This window comes from Equus przewalskii, chromosome 28 (genome assembly GCF_037783145.1).
Source record: "Equus przewalskii isolate Varuska chromosome 28, EquPr2, whole genome shotgun sequence".
Classification (NCBI taxonomy): Eukaryota; Metazoa; Chordata; class Mammalia; order Perissodactyla; family Equidae; genus Equus; species Equus przewalskii.
This window is the reverse complement of record NC_091858.1, coordinates 38055295-38080982: the sequence shown is the minus strand read 5'-3', so window position 1 is coordinate 38080982 and position 25688 is coordinate 38055295. Positions and strand designations below refer to the sequence as shown.

The 25688-nt window shown below is 47.3% G+C and overlaps 1 protein-coding gene and 1 long non-coding RNA gene across 13 annotated transcripts in view; both read left to right on the top strand.

The window, feature by feature from the left end:
- The window catches only part of DLGAP2 (DLG associated protein 2), an 817721-nt gene that overhangs the window by 264154 nt on the left and 527879 nt on the right, over window positions 1-25688 (top strand). The gene's annotated exons all lie outside the window — the stretch shown is intronic.
- LOC103565230 (uncharacterized) lies at window positions 869-7324 on the top strand. The gene is made up of 5 exons (XR_548242.2): window positions 869-1016; window positions 1208-1348; window positions 1433-1490; window positions 7001-7058; window positions 7150-7324. It is a non-coding gene; the product is annotated as an uncharacterized lncRNA (long non-coding RNA).

Genomic DNA, 25688 nt, shown 5'->3' with positions numbered 1-25688 from the left:
AAGTTTTATTGTACCACAGCCACACCCACTGTTCTGTACCGCCTGTGGCTTCTTTCCTGCTACAATGGTAGTTGTGAGAGAGAGCGTGTCATCCTCAAAGCCTAAAATATTTACTGTCTGGCCCTTTATAGAAAATGTTCACTGAGCTCTGTGCTAATTGTCCTTCTGTCCTTATCATACTTTTCTCTGGCCAGGCAGAGACATTTCTCAAACTTTTTCTCTGTTGGGACTTTATTCTGTCAACACTGATTTAGACTGATGTTTGGTGCAAAAGTAAACAGAGCTATAAAGGAGGAAGCATGAGTAATTAATTTGACCCCAGGGTATCTTCGTGTGATTCCATTCTGCATTAAGTCAGGAAGTCTTCCTGCGAACAAATCGTATTTAATATCTTATTTGTTGGCTCACCAGCTCTTGGGTGCCCTGTAAGCTGCATTTGCTCTCAGACTCAGCCAGGCTCACCCTCCTGAGGTTGACCAGCAGTCCCAGTGGCCAAGAGCCTGGAGATACCAGTGGCTCTTGTCCTTGTTTATTCTGTACATATTGGGCTGTAAGCGTACATTCCTCTGGGCAGAAATTAAAGTTAATTCATCCTTGTAATCAAATTGGGCACTCCTAAATTAAGTAACTCATGATATTTAAACAAAGTTCATAATTTTTACGTTAATTGGCTATTTTATTCTAGATCTTGTTCTTTTTCAACTGGAAATATTTTGTTAATTCAAAGGGAACACATTTCAACAGTCACTTCAGCTGAAAAATCATCGCTAATTGAGATTTCGTCTTCCTGTCTGTTAAAGAACTATTTGGTGCCTTATTTGTGTGATTTACTTTTCAAACCCTCAAATCCGATACGTACAATGACCAGCTGATGCAGCTGAAATAGCTGCTAGTGAGGAGCGGTGAGAAGAGCAGCCTTGGGCTTCTGGAGCTGAGATAGACACGTTTCCAGAGAGCGATGGCCACTCGTCCACTCGTCAGATATCTTCAAGTCATGAGAGGAAGCAACTGAGAAGGTCAGTCCCATAAAATTGTTCTTCAGCTCTCCTCTTGGGAAGAATCACTGAAGTGCATGCACCGTGCCATCCTTATTGTCATAACTGCTTATTTTCATACAAGCATTATTCTTTTTTAGTGAATATGAGCAGTTTTTTCATTCCTGGGAAATATGCCCCATCACATGTTGCCTTTTCACGTGTACATGCAGGTGGCTTGAACACAGCTCTACACGTGTCACTGTCTGGAGCTGAGGAACCTCTCCTCGTCATGGTTTTTCATCTTGAGATAATTGTATCAAGCTGAGAAGAATCAGGACCAGAGCATCACCACCCCATGATAACTCCACAAAGTAAGATTTTCACTGCGAGTCTTACATAAGAGAGAATTCTCTCTCTCTGTGTCTTGAGTCTAACATTCTCCCCTCTATGTACAGGGACCAGGAAGAGTTTGCTGTCCTCATCTGGTGGTGGAAACCATTTCTGGGTTTGAAGGTGAGTTATTCATGCCAGAATTGAGTAATCCCTGTGTCTGTGGGACTGTGGCTTATTTGGCTTTGGATTTCATGAGTATTTTACAGAGTTCGCTTTGGTGTGATTACGTTTATAGATGTGAGTGGAATTTACGTTTTTGTCATTTTCTTTCACTTACTCTGCTGCTTCTGCCTTGCTGGGGACAGACATAAGGATGTCGAGTTGGTGATTCAGCCTTTGGCTCAGGATAAAATAATGGTGAAGCCATGGGCTTGGGCACAGCCACTGATTTCTTCTAGGAAAAAAAGTCAAGGAGAAAACATTGGTGGCATCTCCCTTCCAGAACAGCCTGCGTGGGAGGGAAAGGCAGAGGTCGTTTCTCCAGCAGTGCAATATAATTACGTTATGAACTTTGGTTCAATATTTGAATCATCAACAAATAAGAGATACACCAGAAAGCAGACATAAATATTAATATTTGGTGACTATAAAACTATTTCTGTAAAGCAAATGCATCATTTTCAAGTAAAAGATCAATTATACAATTATTGAAGTATTTGTATAGTGGAGCAACTCCTGTTGATTGTCTTGCAAGTAAAATTAACTTATTTGTTTGCTTTTGAAGTACAAGGAGTCCATCCTGTTAGTAAAAAATTTTTGAGCTCCAGAGTAACCAGTTTTGACGTGATGCAATGAGGTGTGTTAGAGAGTGAGCAGTGATAGTTAGCAACCTGAAAGAAGGTGTTTGGTCCAGTATCCGGGTTTCTCAGACCATCCTGAAGCCCGTGCTGGCTTGAAGACAGACTATGCTCATTCAACAAATGCTTGTTGGTTTCTTTCTTTGAGTAAAGCTTTCTGTATTTACTCTAAATAGTAAGAGCTTGAACGTTACAGCCTGGTGGTTTTCAGAAACCTTTCACACGTGTTATCTCACTTGATTTTATACTGAATCAAAGAAGGGCATGAGGTCCTAGGAGTCATGGCTACATAATTCATTAGCTAAATGAGGGCATGTTTGAGAGTGAAGAAACAGTAAGGAGGAGATGAAAAATGATTAGCAAAAGTCAGATCTAGAATGGAAAACCATATTTGCTTATCCTGGAATTTTGCTCCTGTGATGGTCACATGTGTTTGTAAAGTAATCAGTATTAACTTCAGTATATTCCTGGGAATAAATGGTACCAGTGAAGTTGGAATATCCTAAGTATTAAAAGAATGTGGTTTGCAGTGCCATTAGAAGCATAAGAAGGATCCTAATGCACGCGTTTGCTGATCCTTCCATGATCTGAAGATCATAAGCTGCCAGCCATAAAGTACAGTATGTTTTGTATCTTCTGTGTGTTCAAGAAAGAACAGTTGAAATGACCCATTTCATTTCCTGATGAGGAAAATGCTCTGTGAGATACACAGAAATGATTAGGGTGGGTTGTGGCATTTTTCTTGTTTGACTTTCAGTAAAGACATCCCATTATTTGCAGGGGTGAACGGGCCACGCTGAGCTCGACTAACATCTCCGGACCAGTTATTAGAGTGATTTCCCCTAATTATACACCAACAAATTGTGGGAAGGCAGGAACCTGTCTTGGCTGTCTTGATCTCAAGCAGTCAGAGGCCTCGAAAAACTATCTGTTGATGTGATAAAAAGAGTTAAGGAGCCAAAATAATTTGCTAAATTAATAAGAACTCGGCTAAAGACTTTGTAAGACTTAAGTTCAAATAACTTTACTGAGAGTTTATTTCTCTGGAGAGAAGGTTGGGGCTCCCGTGTCTTCTCGGCCATGCTTCTCTTGTCTGTCTGTCTGTAGAACGTCCAGCCATCACGGGGTCAGGGCTACGTGCAGTTTTTGCTATTTGTGAGGAGGTCTGTATGGATGTGTTGCTCTCTCTGTGCTTCTCGTCTCGTCACCACTTGTCTCCTCCATCCTCAGCCTCTTGGGAACATCTCTTTCCTTGACATCAACATCACGTAGGGAGGAGCCCTGAGACCACTGTGGCCACGTTGGATGCATAGAAGGGTCATGGGCACGCAGAGGAATGAGTGGTACCACGTCCTCGTGAGAGTGAATTGGTTGCCTTGACCAAGAGGTGCAGAGAAGAATCTAAAACAGTGCCCAAAGGCTGCCTGAGCACCCTGCCCCCCAACCACCCCTTCTGCCATCGGTGGGAGCAGAGATTGATTCAAAGTGGATGCTCCTTCCCTGTCCGTGTTAGAGGCAGCCGAGAAGCGTTGCCTGTACCCACTGAAACTGGCAGACTTGAGACACAGTGGCGGATTTAAACAACCTCGATCAGGATTGTAGAGGCTGTCCTTGGGAACGTGCTTGCACTGAATACACGGAGAATGTTCCAAGTGCATACGATTCTATATAGAGAGGGGACATCCAGCTCAGCATAAGTCCCAGCAACGTGCAGCAACATGCTGCTGACACCATGACTTTCCTTCCCAGGCATCGCCATGATGCTGATTTTCAGATTTTCAAAGTACGGAACCTTGCTAATAGAATATTATTCTATTTTGTCTGGATGCCCAGGGACAAAGGGATGGAGGATCTCTGATCAGGTTGTTCTCAGAGTATCTGAGATGGAACAGTCCAGAAGTGGAACTATCGTAGCTAGATATACCTTTTATAAGATATCAGATAAAGAGTTATTTTAAATTCTGGGTGATTTTTTCCAAAAAGTTTGTTCTGATTCACTTCCATAAAGATCAATATATTTTGTGATACAAAGCAGAATCTCGTTTGTTAAGGAGGTTTGGTAAAAGATGTTACTTCCCCGGCTGGCCTGGGCTCCGTGGGGGTAACTGTAGTGGGGTCGCTTCAAGCTTTCTCTCTCTAGTAATATATAAAAGAAGTCTTATTTAGACCCAACAAAATGATTCATTGAAAATGACTGAACCCAAACTCTAAAATGAGCAATATTTTCGTGTGTGTGGCTGTAAGTGTGCGTGTGTGTTTGAGTGCAATAGTGTTGGCGGGTTCAAGTTCTTCCTACTTGAGGACCTGGCGAAGAGCATTCAAAGTGTGGCTGAAATATTGCTCATAGCCCTGCCTCCAAATCAGCCACTTTTCTCCTCAGATTAACTCAGTTCTGCAGTCTTTAGATGTCTACCGCATAAGCTTTGTCTCGCATGATTTTGCAGTGGGATGGAGCATTCCCATTTCGATGTCTGTCTTTACTGCTATTTTCAGATAGTCCTTAGTCTTTCCATCTGCAAGTGCTCAAACTTTAAATATAGTTTTTGTGATGAGTTTGCTGTCCAAATGCTCTGCAGAATCCTGTCTGCCTGCTTGTCATTCAGTGGGGACGGCTGCAGGCTCTTACCTCTCTCGTTCTCTTGTCCACCACCTCTTGTGACTCTGGGCCACCTGTGTTCTTTGTGCCTCCACCAGGTGCCACGCAGAATGGCAGTGGTGGTTCCTTCTGGCTTGAGTTCTAAGTTGAAAATGAACCCCTGGGGAGATACTGGAACCCCCTCCTCCTGCGTTAGTGGGTTCCCCCGGGCGACGGCAGCTTTGAGGCCCCGCCGCTCGTCTCTGCACTCACTGTGACGTGGGCACCTCGCAGAACCCCCGTTTGCTCTGAATAGCATCACCTTCCCTTGCTGGAGTGGTGGGCTCTGAGGCAGAACTGAAGTTAGAGGCAGTGACCTATCTTTTTGCACCTTGATGGGAGAGGAATAGTGGGATGGTTTGTCCCATTTGCTTGTAAAATTCGTGGAAGCTTCATTCGGGATGGGTAAAGACCACCATGCAGCTTTGCAGAAGCAGAACTTGCCTGTGCAGGAAGATGAGCCTTATAAAGTGCTCCATATCTTGGGGGATTCGACTGGATAATCTCTAAAGTTCCCATTGTTGAGATTAAGGACTGACCCTGCTTCCTACCTGAGGTTCGGTCCTGATCGGAAGGGGGAAGCTGGGGGCAGAGTCCTGGAATGACAGTCTGGGGCGACTGGACAGGTTATTTGAATTAACTGTGTGTGTGATCAAGGTCTTCGCATTTCATAAGGTTCTGCTGCTTTCTAGGTATCTAGTGATTCCTTCTCACTCGCTCTCTCTATATGTGTGTTTGCACACACACACACACACAAGGAATCACTATATAGGTATATGTTTGTATATTTATGTATACTTGTAGGTATGTACACATGTATCTATATATGAGTGTGTGTGTGTGTATGTGTACACACACACACACACAATCACATAAAACTGGAAAAGGACCTAAGGTGAAATCTTGATTTTTGTGGGTTCTGTCCTCCTGGGAGAATCTCCCCTTTGTCAGTACGTTTGCCCTAACTGACTGCGTGGCTTGGTTCTCCTAGAACGCTCTCAAATTACAGCCTGAGCCACTTGTGAACCAGTGGCCCTGGAGCTCTCCCTCTTTGTGTCAGTTTCCCTGGCTCCCATTTCAATATCCAGACTTCACAGTTAACTGTACGATTATAATGGCCGAGGACCCCAAGTCCACGTGTCGTTTTGATGCTCTCAGCTCAGTTTTGTGTCTGTTCAGCGAATGTTCGCTCCAAACTTACTGTGAGCCAGGCACTGGGATGGCAGAGATTCATAACATATGGTCCTTTTCAGAGGAGCTCATTTTCTAGTTGGAAAAGGGATCTCTACAAAATAACCCTAATGTGATATAAACAAGGACAGTGGTGGAGACAGAGAGCTGTTGTAGTAGTTATGAATCTTTTTTGATTTAATTGATTGGGGTAAGTCAGGAAATGGCAGGGAGCAAACGTGTGGCACTTGAGCCCTTGGGGCAATCCTTGATGGGTGGAGAACCCTCGCCTGCCTTTGGTCCTTGCTGCTTATTTTGTGTTATTAGGGAGGAGAAAGGGTAACAGAGGGGAAGCGGGAGTCTGGTGTGTGGGGCTATCCTGAGAATGGGGGCCTTCCGAATTAACAGTGGGAGCAACACTGGGCCTCGAAGTTCTCTCAGCATCTGTCAACCCCGTAGCATCTCTAGCTGTGAGCATTGCCGCCCTGGCTGATCATCCACAGAGAAAAGACAATAAAAGAGGAAGAAACAGAACGGAACGGTTCTGTAGAGTTCAGAGGCATCAGTAAGCACCCGAGGGCGCAGCCAGCTCTCCTTCTGGACTAGACATCAAGTCACGGGGGCGCTGAGACTCATCACTCAGGGTGCTGTGGCAGTTGAGGGGTCCCAGGTCCCCTGTGCCTCAGCCTCCCGCTTCACACATGCTGGGCGAGGAGACGCACGTGGGCTGCCAGCACCAGCGTAGCTTGCACTTGCCGTCAACAGCGCTGGTCCTGCTTGCTCCAGAAACTGTGGTCAGCGTCTTGTCATGCAGAGGAGGAGCACAAAGATCGCAGCTGTCTTATTTGTGGAAACATTTGGCGGCCGTCAATTCTCAGCACCAGCACTTCTGAAATTATGAGCGCACTGTCTTATTATCTGGCAGCTGTGTCATTCACACTTCTCCTCTAACAACCCGTAGTGACTTCAGATGCTGTTAATGTCAAAGCGTTGATTGACGGCTAATATTTCACTGTTTGGTTTTGCAGATTACAGCGCCCGTTTCCTCGGAGGCATCACGGGATGTGTCATACGAGGACCCTGCCCGTAAGTGTACCTCCAACCTGCTCATCCTAGACTCTAGGCCACTGGCTGTGCCGGGATCTCTTCTAATGCTTTCTTCTCCTTTTCTTTGCAGGTCACTCATATTAAGACAATTTCCTTAATTTGTCACTGCATTCGTCTCCGCATCTGAAAACTGAAAAGAACCACAATAGCAGAAGAACGGAAGAAGCTCTATTACTATTTAGATATTTGTTTTGCCATTTTTGCATCAAAAATATTGAAAACTGAAATTAAACATCTATAAAGTATTTCGTATGACTCAGATTTTTTTTTACCTTCAGCTTTATTAAGGTATAATTGACATATGAAATTGTAAGATATTTAAGTGTACATCATGATTATTTAATCTACATATACACTGAGAAAGGACCCGTGCCGTCTAGTTAATTAACACATATTTATTTTCTGTTGTTGTTGATGGTGAGAACATTGAAGTTCTACTGTCTTAGAAATTTCAATTATACAAAACAATGTTATCAACTATAATCATGGTGTACATTATATCCTCAGACCTTACTCATCTTATCACTGAAAGTCTGTACTCTTTTCCTAACCTCTTCCAATTTCCCCCACCCCAGCCCCTGGCAACCACTTTTCTACTCTCTGCTTCTATGAGTTTGACTTTTTTTTTTGATTCCATGTATAAGTGATACCATGCAGTATTTGTCCTTCTCTGTCTGACTTATTGCTCTAAGCATAATGCCCTCAAGGTCCATCCAAGTTGTCGCATGTGGCAGCATTTCCTTCTTTCTCATGACTGAGTAGGATTCCACTGTGTATACAACACATCTTCTTTATCCATTCTTCCATCGATGGACACTTAGGTTGTTTCCATAATGACTCAGATTTCTTATTTAAGGAAAACATAATGTTTATATATAAATCTTTATTTATATATTTATATATAAATTAACATTTAATTTTTTTCTAAAGAGTGGCACCTGAGCTAACTTCTGTTGCCAATCTTCTTTTTGTTTTTCCTTCTTCTTCTTCTCCCCAAAGCCCCCCAGTACACAGTTGCATATTTTAGTTGTGAGTGCCTCTGGTTGTGCTATGTGGGACGCTGCCTCAACGTGGCTTGATGAGCGGTGCCATGTCTGTGCCCAGGATCCGAACTGGTGAAACCCTGGGCCGCCAAAGCGGAGCACGTGAACTTAACCACTTGGCCATGGGGCCAGCCCCAACATTTAATGTTAATCTAGTAACTTCTATTTATTCTAGTTATTTTACTTAGGTAAAATATTTATGAAAATACCCACAAGATTAATGACACTTTTTAAAATGATATTGTCACTGCCCCCCAACAAATATATTTTCATTTCTCCCTATTTTGGGAATTCTGAAGACTGTCACTGAACATTGGGAATGATTTCTCTCTTTTAGGTAGGTCCATTGTATAAATTATTAAAAATCATTCACATTATGTGCTTAAAAGTTAACAAAATAAGGATCCTATTTGAGAGGTTGGACATGATTATCCACATGGTTTTGTGGCAGGTGAAATATGCATCTACCATGGCCATGCCTCTTTATTTTCAGAATTTAGTTATGATTTCTTAGGTGAACTACTTAAGAAAGGTACAAACATGGAATAGGAACTAGAAGAATTCCCTGTATTTCACAGCTACATAACAACTTGTTATAAAACAGGATTGTAGCAAACTGCCTATTTGTGAGTTACGCATTAATTAATTCAGCAAATATTTGTTGAGGCTGATAGGTTCCAAGCAGGGCATGAGGCGTAGCTGTTTCTGGCAGTGGATGCAGCGTGGACAGCAGAATGCGTTTCAGAAAGCAAAGGAAGTTCTCGTGGCTGGGGAGCAATCTGTAGGACGGGGCGAGAAAAGAAATGGGGCACCTGAGGTTAAGATGGGTCAGGTCACATGACACCTCATGAACCGTGGGAGGGAATTTGGGGGTTTGAATGACCAGGAGAAGTCCCTGATGGGTTTTTGAGCTGAAGTCTTTTGCTGAGACTTGCATTTTTGCAAGCTCCTGAAGGCTGCAGTACGGAGGATGGATCAGAGGCGTGGATGAGGACAAAGAGCGGGAGAGACCCTCTGAAGACTCTCCCAGTGGTCCTGGGGGAACGTGGTGGCTTGGAGTTGAGCAGGGAGCAGAGAGTAGGAGAGATTAGACAACATGCGAAGGTGGGAGGTGACGGTGGAATCAATAGTGTTGGCAGTTAACTGGCGTGGATGTGAAAGAGGGCAGGATCAGGGACGACTCCTGGGTCTTGCTGGGAAGTTGGGAGGCTTGGTGGCCTTCAAGAGCAGATCAGGACCCGAGGCCACAGGGCGGGGACTGGGGCCGGTGTGATCTTCCAGGCCCCATCCTGAGGCTGTGCTTGGGGACCGACTACATCCAGGAGGCAGTCGGATGCCTTGGCGGAGAGTCAGCAGAGTCTGGGCTGGACCTGCTTTGGGAAGACCCCTCAGCATCGGGATGTTAACTGGAGCTGGGAGAGCAGCTGAGATGTCTTGGGAAGGACTCAGGGTGAGAAAAGGGGAAGGACTGGGACAAGACTCCAAGGAGTACCAACGCTGAAGGGTGAGCAGAGAGGAAGTGGGGGCAGTTGAGAAAGCACGGCCAAGGACATAGAGGAAGCTAGGAGAGAGCACGGCATCAAGGACGTCCAGGGAAGAAACTGGGGTGTGGGGTCAACAGCGTCCCGCTGCCGAGAGGCACCTGCGTGTTTTCTTGCTGTTAGTGGGGAGGCAGTGGGCGTGGGTTGAGAGTGAGTCAGGTGAATAGGAGGGGAGGGTGGTGGCAGTGAGTGTGGACAGCGTCTTCACTGCAGGTCAGTGTCTTTGACAAGGAGGATGCTCTTAGAGCGACACCTGGGACAGGCGAGGCTGAGGGAGGGGCTGTGTTTGCTCCTGAGCTGGAAGTGAAAGAACGTGTTTAAGTCCTAATAGAGAGGCCGCCAGCAGAAAGGAGGAGCTTGACATATGAAAAGGGGGGGGAATTGATGGAGGCTCGGCAGGTCCAGCGGGGCAGGCTGGAGACACGGCATCCGTCGTAACCGAGGGGAATGAGCACGTTCAATGCTCGGGGTACCAGATTTCATTTTTATTTCAACTTAAGAATTTTAAGAAATTCATTAAGGTTTTTTTCTTAGAAGGGGTACTTTGATGAGGCGAAATAGTCGTTTATGTTACAGGTCTTCCTCCTTTTTCCTGTAACCTGTCCGTTAAATTGCACCATTGCTGATGGACTCACAGCCACTTATGGACCCGAGAGCCAAGTGCCGCTTCACCCTCCCCTCCACGTCCGTGTCCTTTCCCTGTGGTCTGTTCACACACAATTTCCCAGCTGGTTGCAGCCCCTTTACAAGTAAAGAGTGAACAGCTATGTTTTGGCACAGTTTGTTCTCCAAACTCTTCATTTCTGTTGTATTTTCTTCTTGAGGAGTCATGAAACGATTTATAGATATATTTTCAAATGTGAGTCTGTTCAAAAGTAAATTTATTGATCAGAACGTGCGAAGGCTCTTGAAACTTCAGGGCTGGCTGCAAGAAATAGGATTCTAAGATGAGGGTGTCTGGAACAGGAGTTCACCTGTTGGATTCAAAGATTTTTGTAGTCTTGCCTGTAACATATTATGTATTTTGTTACTCCTTAAAATGTTGAACAGAAGTGCCATTTTTAAAGCATTCAGCATAAATAGTCTCCCCAGAACATTTTTTTTTGGTGAGGAAGATTAGCCCTGAGTTAATGTCTGTGCCAATCTTCCTCTATTTCGTATGTGGGACGCTGCCACAGCATGGCTTGATGCCCAGGATCCTAACCCGTGAACCCAGGGCCTCCGAAGCAGAGCACACATGAACTTAACTACTCGGTCACAGGGCTGACCACACCCCAGGACAGTTTTAATCTTCAGTGCTCTGTGCTTGTAGTGAATTAACTTATGTGCTATTGAGTCTGTCTGTAGAACAATGCACAGTGAATGTTCTGTGTTTTGGTTGCTTTGTGGGTTTCGTTTATATAAGCAGCGGTACTCTTGACATCGTCCAAGTGGCAGAAAGTAATACACTATCGAGAGAGGTTACCTTCTTCAGCCTTTGTTCAAGACGTAAGTTAAACCGGAGGCGCTGAAACAGCCAGTGTGCGTGAATGCGGCGTCTTGTCTCCCGGAGGAGAGTAAAGGTCAGACCTCAGTGGTCCAGGGCCTGAAGACAGATCCCAGAAGGGCCCACGGCTGAGCGTGACCCTCGTCAGCTCCACACGACCTCCCAGAAAATGGTAAGTTGCTTTTGTTGTTTTAAAAAATAATAATAATTCTTAGAAAAAGAGATTTTCCTACACGTCTGCTCTTCTGCCTCCTCGGTTTTTCAGAGCCCCTCCTGGAGAGGCTTGTGTTGCTTTCTTAGAGATGCTGCTGTCACATGAACAAGTTTTGTTTTCCAAGTTTTGTGTATGTGTCGTGGTGCAGTCTCTGCCTCGCTTCATAAGTAGCAAATTTCATTTCCTTTTCGAAGTCTGAGGAAATCAAGACATCAAGGGCTTTTTTTTCTGAAGCCCAGATCAGGAGGCCTGGCGACGGCTGGTGGGCGCCTGGGAGATGGCAGTCCAGGCTCTGGGGCCGCCTCTCCCTCAGGGCAGGTTGGTCCTGGTCGGGGCCCCGGGCTGGTGGGTCCCACTGACCAGCTGAGCGCCCTTGAGCCGGGCATTCTCATGCTGTATAAAGCAGTGGAATTAAATCAGATGGCCCTCTGAGGTCATTTTCAGTGCAAAAAAATCTACAATCCCTTTCAAAAAGAACATTTTTGTAGAAAGAGGAAAGTGTTTTAATTAGCATGTTATTAAGAATAATTTTACCAAAAAAATAAAAATCGTTATAATTCTTAGAAGATTTCTCCACACCTTTAAAAACGACCATTTTAAAATAGCCTGTTGCAGTTGGAAATGAATTCTCTGATGGCCACAGTGCATCGGACCGTGAGGCTGTTTTCCAAATCTGGATCTTTAACCCGAAACAAGCGAGTCAGCCCATCCAGTTCAAATCTATGCCTCCCCTGGTGAAACCCCTGGGGTTTTCAGGGCTTCTCACACAGGAGGAGCGTGGTCCGTCTGTGCCAATGAGTGACAACCTTAAAGTCTCTCGGTCCAGCGTGTGACTCGAGTGACATTGGTAAAAACACCTGCACTTCTGGAAAGACCTCTTGGGGTATCTGGCTGGCCTCAAAGGCCTGCGCCCTGAGTCGGCACAGACCGGGAGTTTTATTTAGTCAGTACTGAAAATGGTGACAGGTGTGGCCTCCTCTGAGCCGTGGTGGGAGGGAGGACCCCGTGCAGGTCCCCGCCTGCTCTGCGGGGGAAAAGCAGGTCCCCGGTCACAGAGGCCCCTGTCCACCGGGACGCAGGCTGTTTGCTTGTTGGTGAATCCACTCGGCTCACACGCTCTGCGTTCTCCTCACAGGTCAACACGTCTCCACCTTGAGCAAAGGCCCCATGAAGACACATTGGGCACCTGTGAATAATTCCAACCAGACCAGGTAAAAATGACCTCGACGTGCTGACACGTTGGAAGACTAGAGATTGTGAACTCTCAGTCTTGTTTTATTTTGTTGATTTAAACATTTTCTGATCTGTTTTTGCCTCCAGGTCCATTGTGTGCCGAAAGATTTACCATGCCCTAGAAGTAAGACGCTGGGAGTGGACAGGAAGGAAGGCTTTCTGAGTATTCGAGTCGGTTGCTCTTCACAGCAGACCGTTCTGGCTTCTGCTGTGCCCGTGGATCACCCCGAAAGTAGGAGGAGCCTCTCTTTGTAGAAATGAGCTGTTTCCGTGGGCTCGTCACCGAAGCATCATCGTTCTGGGCGTAGCACAGAGTTCAAAGTAGAGAAAGTGTTGTTCACAGTGCTGTATTTTAAGACAATTAAAATACTCGTCTGCCTTCCTCTGCGGCGTGTGTTCTTTCCGACAGCCGTGTGCTATGTCCTTGGGACCATAGAGCTGGTTTGAGGGAGCGCTCAGAGGACGACGTTGGGTGGCGAGCCCTTGATGGATTTAGAAGGTGGGACGATGCTGCTGTGATGGGTGGGTCTGTGGCTTTTGCACACTGGGAATCCGAGGCGTGGCTGATGGAAGATGCAGAGAGCCCGTCTCAGAGAAGGGCCCGGGCCGTGGGCCCCCGACTCGCACTCACACGGCGCGGCAGATGACGGCGCACCGGCTCAGGGCTGTGCTCACAGGCAGCGCGAGGAGCGGCCGTGACAGAAGTGACCGATGGGCCCGTGGCTGTGGTCGAGAAACTCTCTCGTGCAGTTTGCTTCTCAGAGCAGACACGTGGGTGGGGTTGCTGAGCCGCGTTCAGGAAGGAGGAGGATGAGGTGGACGAAGACAGAAGACTTGGCTGAGACCATGCACCTGTCAGCCCCGAAGGGGGGAATCAGACCGCGGGCTTTTTCAGGACCAACCCACTCTCATGGGTTTGTTAAGTAGGTTCGTAGACGCTGTGCTGGACGTTAGGAAAGTGAGGCCACTGGGACACAGCCCCCACCACCCACGGCTGACCAGCAGGTGGGGAGCGTGGCGCGGTGTGGAGCTGGCTCGCCCTGTGCTCCAGAATTCCACAGCCGCTGGGGTCTTGAGGCTGGACAGGCTCGTGCGGGGGTGACCTTGGACATGGTGTTGAGGGGTGACCGCAAGTTAATCAGGTGGTAGTGGTGGGGGCACTTTTCCCTCTTTTCTGGAGGGAAGATGATATACCACGGCATGCAAATGAGAGTGAGCGTCTTCTGTTCCAGGACCGACAGGTGGTTCCGGAAGGCTCTTTGTGGGGCAGGTCGGTGCAGCCCTGGGTGGTTGGTGTCGTGGGAGCCGTTCACATCCTTATTTTATTCGGGGAGGGAAGAGGTCTGGCTTGTGTCTTAGAAGCATCACCCTGCCTGAGAGGGACGGAGCGGACTGAAGGGGGACGTGCTGGAGGCTGGGACTTTAGCCAGCAGGTATGAAGGAGGATGTGAAAAGGAGGATGTAAATAAAATAGGCAATAAAATGAAATAAGGCAATCATTTGTTCAAAATTTTGAGCACCCTCAAAGATAATAGACTGATTATTTCCTTGTGATTACGTCTTGAAGAATAGGTGGTTCTTGTTACTGGGCCTCAGACTCTGGGCTTTGCTTCCCCTGGGCCGCGTGGGTCAGCAGTGGTACCCTCATTTTCCTGATGGATGAAGGAGCCCCAGGAATTCCCTGAGAGGGAATGGAGGGGTCTGAAGATTTTTGTTATGTGCCAGGTAGCCAGACCTTGAAGGAATGAAGAATTCTCTCGTGGTGCACGGGGTAGCTGGGCAGTGTGGACTTGCTGTGTCTGCCCTGGACCATGACAGTAGGGAAAGGAGCACGGGCCCACTCAGAGTCTCTGCCTCCTGGGTAGCCGAGGGGCCTGGAGCTGCCTAGGCTGTGCTCTGAGCAGCCCGTCTCCCTCTGGGCCCTCTCCTCCCACCATGCCGTTCCACTTTCCCTCGCTGATCCCTGTTTTTACTGTCCTTTCGTAACCCTGCCTCTAACCTTTCGTCCAAACCAAACTATACCTTTTATTTCAAACCCTTCAGTAGAATGAATTGTCCCGTTGTTGGGGTCCAGCGTTTCCCCCACTCCTATCTGATAGGCAGGCTGGAGGGGGCCTCCTTCTGTGACCCCTGCACCCCCAGAGCCCAGCAGAGCCTGGCTCGTGTGAATTGAAGACGAGGCGGTGTTGTCCTCAGCGTCTTGGGGAGCCAACGCCAGCAGCGCCACGGTCTGCTGTTGGTCCTGGAGACCAAGCGCACGTTCCTCTCAAAACGCTCACTGTTAGGTGCACTTTCGCGGACCACAAGAAAGCAGCATTTGTAAATGCCTGCTGTTATTGGAAGCTGCGCGTGTTGCTTAGGGAGGCGCGCTGAGCCCTGGGAGAGCTGTCATCCTGGAAGTTTAAACAAAGAGAAACAGGCAGGTCTGGCTCCTTTGTAGCCACTGAGACTGTTAAGATACCAATCAGGTGATGCCTTCCTGCAGGTCCACCCCACGCCGAAGTGCGTCAGCATCACCGAGAGCTCTAATAGCCCAGGTCCCAGGGCTTCTGGTTCAGTAGGTCTGGGGTGGGGCCCAGGCGATACGGTGTTGGTACAATGTTGCTGGTCCAGTGACCACAGCTGAGAACCGCTGGTCTAAGCTGAGGGCTTACAGAGAGAAAGGTGGTCAGTTTCTGACGTGCATAAGTGAGCGAGTTGGTTCAGAGACAAGAAGATCCTGCGTGGAACCTGAACGGGTAGCTTGCCTCTGTGTTATCATGTCCTTACGAGTTGTAAGTATATTGTGTGAAGTATGCCCCATGTATACGTCCATGTGCACGTATTAGATACCACCAGAGTGGCTCCTTCTGTGTCTTTTGAAGATGCAGGGCGAGCCCTGTGCAGACGCAGGAGCCTGTGTGACACTTGGTCTCTTCTTCTGTTGGAGTCTTATAACTGTTTGGATGATCATGGCAGATATTTTTTCCCCTCTAAGTACTGTTGGGCTCAATTCTGGGCAGTTTTATTCGAGAATGACCAGGGGACCCTGGGTGCGATTTTCCATGCCAGGGAGCATCAAGTACCACTCGTGGCCGCTCCCTAAGATTGAGGGAAAGAAACAAGAAAAAGCCTGCAGCCTCCGATGAAATTGTGCTTTTTACATCCCCTGGAGCCTCTGTTAGATGTCGAATTGGAAATCGAGTGGCAGAACCTGTTAATTCTTAAATAACATTCTACCGTTAGTAAATAAGCATTAAAAGTTAGCAGTAATTCTCAAGAAGTAACCCTGCTATGGCTCTGCTAATTTGGATGAATTAAAAGCCTTTTCTGGTTAGTGGCTCACTGTCACCACCTTCTTCCCTGTGGTTTCTATTTCTGGAAGACCTGTGAAATTCAGACCTTGGAAGGAAGGATAGAACTGCAACGAAGTCCGGAAATGGGGGCGGGTCAGACTTAGCGTGTGGGTGGGAAGAGCACCATGTGTGTCGATGGCATCGTTGAAACCTCAGTGGTTTCTCAGTCGGAAAATCAACCCGTCTGTAAGAACTTTGCCAGATCCCGTGGCGTATTGTGTCAAAGATTTGCGGTGTCCCGGGGCATCCGTCCATTGGAAGGGGGGTGTTTGACGGTCTCCAGGTTCTGTCAGTTCTTACGCCTTTGAGGGGCTTGGCCTGGCTTAGACCTCAGGATGTAGTCATCATCCGTGCTTTTTCAGAAGTTCTGTTTCAGCCCCAGGGTCCTCATTTAGCAATAGAGGCAGCAACACCATGTCAGTGGCTCACAGCGGCAATTGCTTTGGGTGCAGTCGTGCGAGGTCATCCACGTGGAAGAGCTTGATCAGCTGGCTTGGAAGCATGGGCTCTCAGGGGCGTTACCCTTGGGCTGTGAGGGGGAGATCCAGCCGGGCGCGCCGAGCCGAAGTCCCTTCCTGACGAGGGGGCAGCCTTCCGCGCTGACTCCAGGATAAGCCTTTTCTGCCCAGGATGAATTCTCATTCCCGTAATGGCCCCGCGTGATCCAGGCTGTAATTCAGGATCTTCTCTGCACGGCGTTGGATGTTTCCATAAATAAAGTACGTGGGACACGCCAGAATCTCTCCTTCGGGGGCTTTACGTCAGTGACCTGGGAAGCGTCGTGGATGTTCGCTCTGTCTGGGAATGTGCAGAATGACTCTCTTCTTTAGGTCAGATCACTATCCTTGTCCCCTGATAGAGTTGATTTTAAATAAAGTCTAAATGCAAAATGTAACTGTAGAATCATTTAAATTTGGGGAAATAAAACAGGATCAATATTAGCACCTCGTTTACCTGGTTTTTCTAAGGAAGGAAAGCCTTCTTTCGTCATGTCCTCAAGCTCGTCGTATCAAAACCATCTTGTTGTTTTTATGTGGAAATGCTGGACGGCAGGCGTCCTCATGTCACAGGCTCTGGATCCGCAGCACATGGCTCTCAGTGACGCTGTGTAAGGGTGTTTTGGTGGGAGCCTTCCTCATGTGTCCCTGCCCCTGTCGCCCACCAGCCCTCCGAGACCAGCCCGCTGGCTGCAGCTGGGAGAGGCAACCTCACAGCGGAGCTGGTGTCCGGCCTGAGACGGTCAACTGGCACATCTGTCCTGACTCGCAGATACCCTTCCTTTTGGTGCCGTGAAGCGACTCCTTCTTCCTCACTTGAATAAGGACACTGAGTCTCAGAGAGTCTGAAAGTGCGCTGGGCTGCGGCGGTGGTGGGTGGCTCCGTCACCCTCTCTGGCTGTGCTCTGGGTGGCTTTGTATCTGGTTTAGATCTGGTTTCCCCTCTCGCGTCTTTATGCCACATCTTGTTGCAGTCAGGGCGCTGAGAGGGTCCCCCTTTTAGAACATTTGCCACATTGTATCTGCGGTGGACCAGGAAACCAGAGAAGGATGGTGATCCTGACATGGACACAGGAATGAGTCGTAACTAAACTCGGTGGAATTGTGGGTAAATGGAGATCAACCTTTCCGGGCACTTCCTGCTGTTTCTCTGTGGTTGGGAGCTATGGCGTCTGCATGGTAAAGGTGCCTGGACACAGGTCACGTTGTTGGGCAGAGTCCAGCAAGGGGACAGCCTGCTCAGAGAGAAGGACGGTGGGAGGCTCACGGGGACACCGTGCTGTGCTCCTTGCCTGGAGGACGGTGTGTATTGTCTGCTGCCATCTGGGTCCTCCCAGGTCTCGCTGTGGGGGTAGCAGATGAGGAAGGACCTAGATAACGTCCACCCCTGTTCTCGGAGTGACCACACTCTTTGTCTAGTGAGGAGCCTGAAGAGCTCCTGAGAGTGAACTTAAAGCCTCACTGTGGCCCCTAGATGGAGCCGTGCACCTGCCTTGTGGAGCACGTGGACCCGGCTGTGCCAGGCAGGGTCTCTGCGGCCACGTGTCCTCGGACGTAGACTCTGGACACTGCGAGCTGGTAGGCTGACCACCACGTCTGCGCTGCTTGCTGTGGGGAATCAGTGTTTCCCGAGTGTGCGCCACCCGCATGGATGTAGTTTCATCCCGTCCACCTTCCTCGAGGGACCTGCTCACCACGGGTCTGAGGGCCTCGTCTGACCACTCGTCTGACCAGGGGGATGGACATCAGCTGTGGTCTCCCCGGAGCAGGGGCATGTGGTGTACTGTCAGGGTGGATTGCGACGTTCACAGGGTTGTGACTTGGCTGGGAGGAAACCAGCAACTCCTTCAAGAAGCAGATCTCTGCGGGTCCCTTGGAGGTTTTGGGAAGGACTCTTTACGACTCAGAGACCTCACATGATTTAATGCCTGACCTTGAATCCCCGTCAGATCGCTTCTTGTCTTGTAAAAGTGGACCCTCAGGGGCAGGCCCTGGCCTGGGGTCCTGTTTTGCATGAGGTGTGCGTGGAAAATGGCAGAGGAAAGTCATGGAGTGCCATTCGGGAACGACCGGCCGGCATCTGTGGAGCACGTTCAAGTGGGAACCCCCCAGTTAGGCCCAAGGAGACAGGCAGTACCGTCTCCACCCCTGGAAGTGCACAGTAGGTGGAGGGTGGACGTGCAGACGTAACTCTGTACGTCTCGATCTCAGCCGGGGGGCATCAGACAATACTGCTGGGGTACAGAAAAGAGACACGGGATCTAGCCCCCGGGGTCAGGGGGAAGCGCAAAGAGGGACCATGCTTCTGGAACCTTGTAAGATGTGTCGGAGTTTCCTGGACTGACGGGAGGGAAGGCCGTGTCAGGAGCCCTGTCTCGGAGACCTGAGGGTGCTGGTCTGTTGGGGAATCAGTTCTGACGGGGACCTGAGCTGGCTGGAGGGACAGGCCGAGGTGCGTGAGGAAGCCCGTCAGCCGAGGAGCGGTTCGGAGGTGCTCGCACGGTGCTCGCGCTCCACTGGGGACTTGCCTGGGGAAGGTCACTCCAGCTGTGGTGCAGACAGAGGAAGTGGCAGCCAGCAGAGAGTCAGCCGAGGTGATTTTGATGAGAGATGCTGAAGACCAGAGGGAAGGCAGGGCCGCAGGGAATGAAAAGGTCAGGACAGGACATGAGGCACCTCTTCTGTTGGTCCAACAGCATTGACAGCGCGTGTGAGGGGAGGAGAGCGTTTACATGTGTCACGTTATCGGGTGGTGATGCACCCATGATTCTGTGCGCTGGACAATCCATCACAGGAGTTTCAGGTGCCTCGCCTGCCCTGCTCTTCTAGAAGGACCCAGTGGAGCCATGGAATGTCGGAGAACAAGGCCGCCCGTGGCAAGGCATGCCCTGTAACACAGGCTGTAAGAGGTGCGTCGAGAGAAGAGAAGACGTGGCCTCAGCTGGAGTAGATTTGCGTGGAATGACGTTGCCGGGCTGTTTGCTTCTTATTTTCCTTGAAGCCCAGAGGGCAGAAAACTGACATGAGGACGTCCCAAAGAGCACGGCCGTCTTCTGCTGCATTACAGGTCATAGGTCTCTCTCCATCTAGATTTTTAGCTTAAGAGGATAGGCCCCTGTCTTGTCCATCTCTCTGTCTCTCTTTCCCACTGGCACTTTGCATAGAGTAGAGGCTTGATAAAATTTTGTCGAGATGAACTGAAATAGGGCAAACCATTAAATAATTGTCACTCAGTGTCATCTCAGATAAATGGAATATCTAAGGTTGTAAACGGACAGGAGTGCACATGATTGCAAACTCTTCCTGGGCTTAGCGGCCCGTCTCTGGACTTGTCATATTCTCTTGGCAAAACCGCATCCCTAGGGGCCAGCCCAGGGGTGTAGTGGTTCAGTTCGTGTGCTCTGCTTCGGCAGCCTGGGGATTTTGGGTCTGGATCCCGGGCATGGACCTACACATGGCTGATCAAGCCGTGCTGTGGTGGTGACCCACATGCAGAATAGAGGAGGACTGGCACAGATGTTAGCTCAGGGACAGTCTTCCTCACCAAAAAACCCCACAAAAACCAATCCTATAAATTCAACCTCGTCTCCTCGGCACCTGTGCCAGGCAGCTGTCGGGGCTGGAGGAGAGCCCAGCTGCTCTACCTGGTCTCACTCTGAAGCAGGACCTCGAGCCTCGAGTGCTCCCTGAGTGTCCAGCAGGAGCTTCATTTGTGTCGACCTCTGGCTCTTCGCTCTCCACTCCAGAGCCCCAGAAGTCAAGGTCCCAGAAGTTCCTCCCTCCTGCAGATGAATGTTAAATTTTCTGCTGAATTTGGAGTTCACCGGGAGCTCCATGAGTTTCCGCCCGACCGTCCGTGTCAGTGCCTCGTCCACAGGTAGCGTTCAGAGATGTGCTTGAGGTGGGGGAGTCCAGTATGCATCCGCTTTTCTGCTTTCTTAAAGCAATATGTAAGTTTTGAAAACAGCTATACTGAGATGTAATTCACATACTGTAAAATTCCCTCATTGCAAATACACAATTCAGAGGATTTTGGCACATCCTCAGAGTTGACAACCATCGCTTCTCTCTAATTCCAGAATGTTTTTGATCACCTTCAAAAGAAACCTCATACCCGTTGGAAGTCACTGCCCATTCTCCCCTCCGCCAGCCCCTGGCAACCGCTTCCCTAGGTTCTGTCTAAAAATTAGCCTGTTTGGGACATTTCGTATAGAAGGAATCATACACCATGTGTCTTTGGTATGGCTTCTTTCATTCAGCAAGGCTTCACGGTTCATCTACATTTTAGGATATATTAGTCCTTTTTATTGCTAAATAATATTTCACTGTATGGATACCCACCGTGTTTTATTTATCCATTCATCAATTGATGGACATTTTGTTTGCAATCTTTTGCTATTTTGGGTAATGCTACTATGAACAGTATCTGTTTGGACATGCAATTTCAGTTCTCTTGGGTTTAAAATGGGGAGTGGGGTTCGTAGGTCGTGTGGTAACTCATTGAGGAGCCCCAAGCTGTTCTCCACAGTGGCTGCTCTGTGTTATGTTCCCACCAGCAGCATATGAGGCCCCGATTTCTTCACATCCTCATTAGCACTCGTTATTATCTATCTTTTTATTAGAGACGTTCCATGAGTGTGAATTCGTGTCTTATTGTAGTTTGCAGTTTTGATTTGCATTTGCCTGATGACTGTCACGTTGAGCGTCTTTTCACGTGCTCGCTGGACATTCGTATGTCTTCTTTGGATAAATGTCTATTCAGATCCTTTGCCCATTTTAAAAATTGGGTTGTCTTTTTGTTATCAATTTGTAAGAATGATTGATACGTTCTGGATACAAGTTTCTTGTAAGTTTGTTATTTGTGAATGTTTTCTCCCACTTTGCATGTTGTCTTTTGACTTTCTTGATGCTGTGTTTGCAGCACGACAGTTCTGAGTTGAGATGAAGCCCATTCACCTATTTTCGTCTTTTGTTGCTTGTGCTTTTTGTGTCGCATCCAAGAAAGCTTTGCCAAATCTGTGTCACAGAGCTGCTCCAGGGGTCTTACAGTTGTGGTTCTTACTCTAGGTACCATCCATTTTGAATTGGTTTTTACACATGGTGAGAGAGAGGGATCCAACTTCATTTTTTTTTGCATGTGGAAATCTGGTTGTCGCCGCACCATTTGTTGAAAATATTGTTCTTTCCCCATTGAATGGTCTTGGTGCCCTTGTTGAAAATCCCTTTTAATGGTTTATTTTTGGGCTCTCACTTTTATTCCATGGATCTGCGTGTCTGTCCTGGATAAGGAGATGTAATTTAATCTTTCCTCTGTGCTTGCAAATCTTAGACCCTTAAAGCCTGTGGGGCGTGGGCTCTACGTAGTTACAGTGAGCTGTGTATCGCGCAGGGTCTGGGCCTCCTGCGTGGGGCAGAGTTTCAGGCGGGAACTGTTTGGCCTTGGGAAGTTGTTCAGCCGCCTAAGCCTCAGCTTCTCAATCTATGAAGTAAAACCCGCTTGATAGAATTGGCATGACACGTAAGTGAGAAAGTATACGGAACGTACGCAGGTTGCTCAGAACATGCCTGGCGTGCATCCTCATTTAATCCTTGTCATGTGAAGGTGGCACTTCCATTTTACCAACGAGGACACGAAGCTTCACAGAAATTGTGTAATTGTCCTGGACCGTGAAGGAAGTAAAGAAGGTGGGATTCAAACCCGCTTCCATCTGACCACGCGGGTTTGTTTCCTGTTCTGCGCTGGGCCTCTCCCCGGTATGGGAACTGCTGATTCTGGAACTTGCCACCTCCCGTTAACAAGGCTCGTCTGTCAGTTACTCTCTGAAAGTGGAGAAGGACCTGTAGTTCCCCCTGTGAGGCACCCAGTCATATACGCTAACGTCCTGCCTTTTCTACCTGAAATGACTTTGACCCAGCAGAGTACGATGACGAATGCTTTGTGCATTTGTTTGGGCCACACAATTTGGATATGTTGGGTATGAGCAGAATGCTTTGACTGGGGCCCCGGATTCTGTCAGAGCAGGAGGAGATTTTGTGTGGGATCCCAGACGAGACTGGGCGTTGGGCACTCTGGTTTTGTCCACAGTTCTGCCACTGAAGCTGAAAGTCCTGAGATAAACTCCTTCCCTTCATGGGTCTCTTCTTTTCTTCTCTATCAAATGAGTAGCTTGAATTGGGCATCCTCCCAGGTACCCTGTGACTCTCAAATTCCATGTGCCGATAAATATGAATAAGTGATTTTCACAACTGTTACAACAATGTGAATATACTGAAGGGCAGAAAAACAGCAATGATGTTACTGTTTGAGTCATGACTGGAACTCAATTTCTCAGGAAATACAATAAATTGTAGGATTTTCAGATTGAGATTGATAAGAAACTGACAAAGTTATGTGTCTGTCATTGATAAGTTTTTGAGGAGAATAAAACATTTTGAAATAGGAAAGATTTTGAGGAGGAAGTCATCAGTAATTTGTTAAAAGACTATTGAGTGTCTCTGAGTTTTTATACCATAGGGTTTCATATTCATTATCTCTTAAATTACTGGGGAAAAATTTGTAGTGACGTTGTGAGTAGTATTAAAAATTCAAATGTTGAGTATAAAAGCCTTTTCTGCTTCTATAATTTCAGCATCTTCAAAGATGCAGGCATATTCTTCCCCGTGGCTTGCTCCAAGGGACTCCCCCAAATAATATCACCCTATTAAGAGGATTCAGTCAGCAAGAGATGTTTGATGTCTCTTTCTAAACACCTTATTTAATACCATGTGAGGATAGAACTTACCTTTTTCTCCTTTACTTGTTAACGTTAAATGTATTGTGTTTTTCTCTCTGGTTATATAAACAATGTCTACTTTGGGAAATGTAGGATATATAGAAAGAGAAAATAGTCTGTTAGTCCGTTTTCAGCCACTCTGAAATAACCAACCCCTGTGGACACTTTGCTGCGTTTACCTCCACTGCACACACACACACCGGGCTGTGAGAGGCTCTTGGAAACCTGAGTTCTGGCCCCACCTCTGCTCAGTCTGTGGCAGCACCCCTCTGAGGAAGCATGGAACCTCCCTAGGCTGTGACTTACTCATCTCTGAATGGAGAAGAGTCAACCAGAAGAGCTATTAAAGTTCCGTTTTTTAAAACTATCCTGACATGCTATGAATTCACGAAAGCAAGTGAGCTTAGATGTGTAGTCTACAGATGTATTTAGTGTTTCATTTGCCCACCCATGGGATGCTAGCTATCCGCATTCTGCCCACTGTGGGATCCCCATGGAGGCAGAAGCCAGCTCGCCTCCCCCACCCCCGACACTCATTCTGCAAAATAATGGGGGAATCATCGTCCCTCATGCCTGGTGACTCAGCTCCAGAGTGGTTGCATGGGGCAGTGAGCTCCCCGTGTCATAGGGAGGCAGAGAGGAAGCATGGGTCCCATTACCCCTCCCTGCACCCTGCCTCTCATCCCCACTCATTTGTAGGATGATATGTTTATTCAGTCCAATGTGTCTAATGGGCCCATTTACTGTCGTGGAATCTCTCTCCTTTCCTTTTTCTTCCCTTTCACTTCTTCCTCTCATTCCGTTATTTCTTCCATCTTTCCACAAATACTAAGGACTTGTTGTACATAAAGTGCCATGTCAAGTGCTGACGGATAAAGTTAAATAAACTGTAGTCTCTGAACTCAAAGGTAATAGGAGAGAGGAGTCGTTTTTACAGGTTATTTTAATGCAAGGCAATGCAACATATACTGTTAATGGGAAGAGATTGGGCTATGATTTAGAGGAGGGAAGGGAGAGAGAAAGGAGAGCAATATTTTCCGTGATTACTATAGCCCAGGCATCATGTAGAGAGAATAATTCTGACTGGAATTCATAGGGCAGAATCCTTGGAGGGGATGGCATTCAGATTTGGCCTTGCAGGAGCGTTGGGAGGTCATAGGGCAGAGCTAGAAGGGCAATGGAGTGTTAATAAATATTCATGTAGGAACAGCCACCTGGATGTTTGGTTGGTCTAATTTGGGAGGTTTGCCTTTTCTGATTGACCTGGTACCTTGAGTGACTCACCTGGTTACTTACACTGAGGGATTTTCCAGTGGCTTGGTTACATGTAATGGACTTATTTATAATATTCTGTAACACTAGTTTCAGAAAGGCTGTTAGCATTTCTGAGAGATGTCTGGTAAAAACACGGACTGATGACAGATTCCACCAGGAGACTAGAAATGCTTGCAATTCATTCATAATTTCAGTATTCAAACTCATTATCTTTCCTCAAATGTCTGTCTATATGGCAAACCAAGGCATGCCCAGGTTAAGCAAATATATGAACTTATTCAGAGAAATGTAAATGTGACATCATTAATAAATTTGCTAAGATTTCTTCTCATTGTAAAGTTAGTATAGAATCAGGCCCAGCTTTAATTTATGTGTGTACATATTTGCAGACACAAGGAAATGTACATAATGTGCATTGCTGTTTGCATTTTTGGAATGGTAAAGTGATGCTTTATGTTTTATTTTGTGATTTGGGGTTATTCAAAGAGATCAAAACAGAAACATGGATGATGTGGAATCACATTACGTCTGAGGTGGAATTCTCTCTCCTGTTGACCAGCGTATCCCTTTGGGCAAGTTACTTAGTGATTTCTGACCTCAGGTTCCTAATCTATAAAATGCCTTCCTGACATGACTCTTGTGAGGTTTGAGGTAATGTATATAAATGTGTCAGTGCATACTTAATACAAGCGAGTTCATAAATCTGGAAAAGAAGAAATTTGTGCAAGCCTGACGTCCCCAGGGAAAGAGGTGTGAGCCCTGAGTGTTGTCCTGGTCACAGCCACCTAGTGGTCCTTAGGGCCACTCATGAGAAAATGTAGGAAGTAAAATGTTGTGATGGAACTCATGTGACTGATGAGGATTGTCTCAGAAAAACAGGAAGCAAAGAGACCTGAGGACCATGAAGAATTTGGTTGACATATACTGCATCAGGAAACAGGACAATTCCTGCGTTGAATTGTAAAGGGCCCACAGTCTTTCTGCCTAACATATTGGGAACTAGCAGGACGTCGCCATAGCAACCAAGCGAGTAACCGCGGCGGGTTGGCAAGCAACAAAAAAATCATTATAATATTTGAGAACCAAAACTTTAATATTTTATTTTCCATTATCATCACTGTGGTTTTTCCCTTCTTAACAGAATGGATTCTTATTCTATTATAGAAACTTGTTCCACAGTGGTTTTAGAGCAAGTGCGATTGGGTTTATGTT